This window comes from Atta colombica, unplaced genomic scaffold (genome assembly GCF_001594045.1).
Source record: "Atta colombica isolate Treedump-2 unplaced genomic scaffold, Acol1.0 scaffold111, whole genome shotgun sequence".
In the NCBI taxonomy this organism is placed as follows: domain Eukaryota; kingdom Metazoa; phylum Arthropoda; class Insecta; order Hymenoptera; family Formicidae; genus Atta; species Atta colombica.
Window position 1 is genome coordinate 1,947,134 of NW_017259197.1, and position 6,520 is coordinate 1,953,653.

At 26.0% G+C, this 6,520-nt stretch overlaps 1 protein-coding gene across 1 annotated transcript in view; it reads left to right on the forward strand.

The window, feature by feature from the left end:
* LOC108693911 (serine-rich adhesin for platelets-like) overlaps positions 1-6,520 on the forward strand; it is a 21,184-nt gene that overhangs the window by 6,721 nt on the left and 7,943 nt on the right. The window lies entirely within an intron of this gene.

The following is a 6,520-nucleotide window of genomic DNA, read 5'->3' on the forward strand; positions in this document are numbered from 1 at the left end:
GAACATGATTGTTAAGAATATTGTTTAGAATATGATCGTTTAGAATACATATTAATTTAAATGTGCATGTAGATAGAAAAAAATTTTCAATATTACACTACAGCTTATGTATTTAGATTCGATGAATATTTTATGCGATTTGTGTTATTACAATTACGGATATTCGTTTTATTAAAATCAGACAAATTTTATTAAAATCAGTCAAATCAAAACTGATAAAAAGTTTACCTATGTTCTATGCCATCAAATTTCCAACGAAAATGGATAGTTCGAGATGGTGCCAGAACTAGCACATCGATGCATCGCTATTTTGACGTCGACGCCTTGTTAGCGACGCGTCGCGTCGGGCAACAAGGTTGTTGGCAAACACAGCTGATCTGGTGGATCAATTGTCGGAATTGAACCCAATTTCATCCCGCACAGGTTGACTCGCTGTATAGCCAAATCGATAAATGTACTTTTGTAAATATTCGACAATTCACATGTAAAGAATCATCTAGAATGAAATTAGTAATTTATAAAAAATCCTTTATAGAATTAAAAATCTTTTATAGAATTTCGGCATAATTTTGAAATCATAATTTTTTCAATAAATTACTGTTAGTAATATACAATGATTTACAATTTTGAATAATGAAAATATTTTGCACAAATAGAATTAATCTTTTGTTGAAAATTTAGAAAAATTAATTTATTTATTTAAATTACAGGTAATGAATTATTTTTGTTTTAATAAACTAATAGTCTTATAACTGTTTAATAAATGAAATCATACTAAATATAAAAGTAATAATAGTTTTACAAATATAAATATTTTTATAAACTATTACTACAGAAGACATTGAATTCTATTAAATTAATCGTAGCATATAATAATATCCATCTGTTTACACTTTTCTACTTTGTTTATAACATTCTTTTATCATTTCAATGACAATGAGATATCATTTTACGAAAGCAATTTGCCATAACTATGTGTAAATACACGGTGACAGGGAGATATGTATAAAGAATTGTGCAGTTCACATCTGCAGAAATGATACGTCTGTTTGATGGAACAGGTTAACTCATCTGTATATGACTGAAAAAATTTATGATCCATTTGTTGGTGTTAGATTCAATTTGCAAGACATCGTTGAAATTGCCGTTTTACTTCTACTAGTTCCACATGAGATTGTAAATTGTGATCATTTTTCAGGTTTTATGTTTATTACTTGACTAATCTATTGCAGCTATCGTTTTACTATAAATTCTTGTGTGACCACAGATTTAAACGTTCGTTAATGTTTTTTAAAAGATTAATACGGACTTTATATAATACTAACATTTTTATACTATACTAACAGTTTTCCTTTGACACAATATATATAATAACAAAAATCTTTTTAGTAATATTTTTATCTTTGGCTATATTTATATTTAATATAAATCTGTATATATATATATAGAGCATTTTTTTTAACATAAACAAATTGTGATTAAAAAATATTGTATTTTAATTTAAATCTTTTATATCAAGCACCAAATATTAAGCTCAATAAGCGTATTCGCAGAAAGGAAAACAATATCCAACATCATACGACACATAATAACACGTTATTGCTTCCTAGAATTGTGCTTGAACATCATAGATCTCACAAAACGTTAAAACAAGACGAACGATCGATATTTCGTAATATCGACGATGCACAATCCAACAACGACAACGTAATGATGAACGATTTATCGGCTCGTAACGTCATTGAGAAGTTTACCGTCTTTGAGACTGGACCGAAGAGTTTCAGCCGCAAAACTTCCGGTAGTTTACACAGTGCCAGAAGTTTTCCAATTACACGGCAAGCCGTCCAGTTTTCCCGTCAGAACCCATACCCTGACATTTTCCAATCTGTACTCGCGAAGGAAATCTTTTTGTTAGAGAAGAAGGTGGTATTATGACCTCTTATAACTTGATTGATAATCAATATTTAAATTTTAAACTTAACTAATGCATTCATCAAAAAATGTTTAATCGATTCTAGACTTAAAGTTATTGAAACATTTATTACTTAGGACATTATTTATAAAAATGCGAAATCGCATAATAGCTCGAAGAAAACAGGGATGGTATGTAATTTCCACAAAAATAGATTTAAAAAATTGGTTGCAATTTAAAAAAATATTATAAATTATATAATTTGATGACAAAATTAACAAAAAAGTAAGATATTGCGAAATGTATGCAAACATATGTACATATAATTTTTTTCTCTAGGTTACTCAAAATACTAAAAATTTATAATATATATAACAAACTATAGACTAACAATCGAGTTGTAATCAATTAATTAAATAAAATTATTTTGATAAAAGTTGATAAAGAAAGACTGTCAGCAATTAATGCTTAGAAGGCTACGTTGCAAAATGCTATAGTGTTGTTTAATTTTTTTATCTTTGCATAACTCAAAATATATAGCTAAATAAAATATTAATAATATAACGAACAAGACATTAAAATATACATACATTTGTGTAATAATACGATAAAGTTTAAGTGACAAATTATTGAATATAATTCCATAAGTAATTATTAAAATTTGTCATTTAACAGTAAAAATATTAAGAGAGGCTATTATAATTTATTATATGTCATAATACCGCCTTCTTCTTTATTTCTCCTAAGTATTGTTAAAATTTCAAGGATGTTTAAGTATTAGCTATCTTATTGTACAGATAATTTGCTGCGAAGAGTGTCAGATATCTGAGTCACAACGTAAATTATTTCTAAAATTTCTATTTTGTTACTTTAACAAAAATTATTTTAGAAATTTATTAATAAATATTAACAGAAATTATGAAATCAGAACTAGTTATTTTTAACTATTTTTTTATAATTGAGAAAAACATTTGACAGCTACTATTTAATAATTAATAATAAATAGAAATATAACTTAAAGTATTTTTTTGTGTTAAGTTTATTTGAAATTAATACACATTAATCAATACAGTAGTAGTAAGTTTTGTAGCTTATTATGCCATAAAACAATGTGTTTGTTCTTTCATTTCCTCATTTTTTTATTTTCATGTTAAATAATAATATGACTTAAATAAAACACATGTAATTTAATACATAATCTGTTGTTTTAATAATTTGATAATTATTATGTACGATAATTTTTATTTCCATAGCATAATTTAATTTTTTACTTATTTAAGAATTTATAATTTCATTACAATATTATATAAACATACTTTGTTTTTCTGTTTAAAAGTAGATGATGTGAATTTATCTATTTATATCAAATCAAATGTTATAGAATAACATAATTTAAATAATCAATATTAAATCTTATAGGATCATATATGTAAGAAACACCTATAGAACCAAACCTTAAACAGTAATTGGATTTTAAGTGCATGTATAATTCTGTGTGAATTTACTACATATGTAGTCTTTTAATTTAAATAATATTTAAATAATAGAAAAAATGTCAATCATTCTTTTGTCGAAAAAGTTGGGTATCATGTAGAATTTACTTTCAAAATATCATTTCTAAAACTATCACGTGTTTGCACGTGTGGCGAAGCTCCCTGAAATCGCTTTCTCGATTCACATCGTGATGTGCCAAAAATCTTGGCACGTGCCCAATGTGCGAATCATAAAATAACAGACCGCTGCGCGTTGTGAACGACAACCTAATTTGCTTTCTCGTACGATAACTAATGAAAACTATATATATGTTATATTATGCAATGAGTTAATTTTCTATTATCTATTAAATAATTTATAAAATAATTGCAAATTATTTAATAACAAATGTTTAATTAGCTTTTGTTAGGATAATAAAATTAATTTAAAGCCAGAATGTGTAAATATATAAATTGCTATCGCAATTATTTAGAAATAGTACTTCATAAATTTTTCTATTTTATGATAAATATAAGATAAATCTTATCAATATGAAAGATTTAATTTTTAATTGTTTCATAAATATAAAATTATTTTTGATATAATAGCATAAAATAATTTTTAAATTATTTATGTTGGTTTATTTATATGGGTGGTCCAAAAAGATCAATGACTATTTAAGAACTTAACAATTTAAGAAAACAATTAAGTAACATTTTTGTTCCATCGAGTTCGTGACAGCTGGTCGTGCGTCATAAATTATAATAATGCACCGAGTCGCCGGAGGTTAAATCAGGCTGACACTCTTCAATTATCTGGTCTCCCCTCAAACTGGTATCACGATGCATCGGTCGCCCACATCCTCATCAGTGTCATCAAGAATGTACCACATCATCACGAATAAAACATTTAGTCTTTCGTTAGCTTGAATACTTCTTTTAAATAAATGAAATTTATTAAAATAATTAAAAAAACATGTTAAGTCACAAAAAGAAAAGACTTATCACATTGCATATATTTGAGCCATTAGTGTTCAAAGCAGCGTTAAAATTCAGTTTTAAAAATCTTATAGGAATCGAATCATATTACATTTTTATTTGCATTTGATTCAATTACATAATATTTTAAAAGTTCTGGCTTTTTATGTCATTTATTTAAGCAGTTTATTATATAAACAGCTGTATTTGTATATCTACATTTTGTATGAAATACACGACATATAAATTTATTCAGTGTATTATATTCTAAATAAACATTTTTTATCAACCATTTTTTAAAAATTTTTATTAAATGTGATATAATAATATAAAATTAATTAAGTCCAACTTAAAAAAAAAATTTAATTAATGTTTTCAGACAATCTATTTTGCATGTTTGCTATCCATACAAATTTAGCTATTTATCTCATACAAGTATTCAATGCTTTTCACACAATGGAATTATCTCTTTTCTATTTTATTTTTTATATTTTATTTTATTTTATTAAACAAATGCAAGTATTTAAATTCCAATTTTAAATAAAAATGTTAAAATTTTTTTTATTCTTTGTGAGAATATACTCCGACTTGACTTTCGAGAAGATACAGCACGTGAGAATGATAACATTTAACGATCAATAGTATACATATATGATAATATAAATATCAACATATCGTGATATTGCTACTTTCGTGTATTTTGAATAATATGCAATAGTGCGTATACCTAGTCCGCGATGGTGCGATATCGCGTTGGACTTCCAGATAGCTAAACGACTGTTTCCTCTCGCATTCATATTCACGTAAATTTGGAAATTTTCGAGCGTAGACGGACATTTTGTGACATGTATTTCTACACAATAGTCGAATGTAGATTTTGCAGCACAGTACAATTTTCATCGCGCAAATAACGTAAAAATCGCTATATAAACGCGCGCATCGACATTTTAATGCATGTTTCATATTCCAACTAAAATTCTCTTAAACAATCGATCTTTAAAATGACTGTATATAAATGTGAAGTATGTAATGTATGCATTTTGTATCATAAAAGGTTCTTGTTAATTGAATAAATAAAATCTATTTGAGACATGTCATTTTTTTTAAATAATAAAATTATATTATTCACTTACTACACTTTTTATACTAAATAATTAAAAAAAAAATAGTTTATTCAAGGTTAGGGATGTCACGTTTTACATTGATCTTTTAGTTAAATTTCACTGTAAATTTACTGCTTAGCAATGGCATAATTGGAACTGATGTCATTATCCACTTCTTTAGATTTAGAGTTCAAACAATTTATTGTAAACAAACAATCTATTATAAAGTAATCTTTCTTTACAAAATATTTTTCTGTTTTATATAATAAACATTAGAATTTTGTGTATGACAAGGAACGAATCACATTATTTCTTGTAGTTTAAATGAGCGTAAATGTGATAATGGAGTTGGATATGACGTGATGAAAGGACTTATCGTTTCCGACATTGTATAGTGCTTTCGCTCGAAGGAATTACTTTGGCAGTCTTAAGAAATAACTGTCGTAATTCTATTATCTCACCGAATGTCATTAGTATAATAATGATCTTTTAAGAAAACCTAGTTCGAAAAACAGATCGGAAGTTTCGTTATAAGTCCATTATAATGGATTTTTGTTATTTGAATTTAATTAAAAGTGAAATTGAAACCGGGAACAATTTTCCACACTGTTTGTGATGACAATATAACAAGTAATAGAAGAAATAAATTAAAAAATCATAAAGTTTTATATGTTTGCGATTTGCTTCAATTTTTGAAAGAAATATAAGCTTCTATTTACGCCACCCGTTATACAAGCAAGAAATGCAAAGGTTATTACTCTCTGCCGTATCTATTTTGCCGTGTTTATTTTGAGATTAAGGGCACTTTGCCAAATTTGTATTACACAATTATATAAATTATTATTTTTTGTTTTCATACATCTCTTCAATTATGACATATTTAACAGTCCGTTTTAGATTTTATAGGAATTTACTCTGGCTCCCTAATTTTCTTTCTTGCATTTTTTTCCTATTTGTAGATATTTTTAGATAATAAACCCCATCAACAAAATATTCTCAGTAAAAGAAAATGGATTAATAAAAACTTGATTATTTTAGAATATAATTACGGAAAT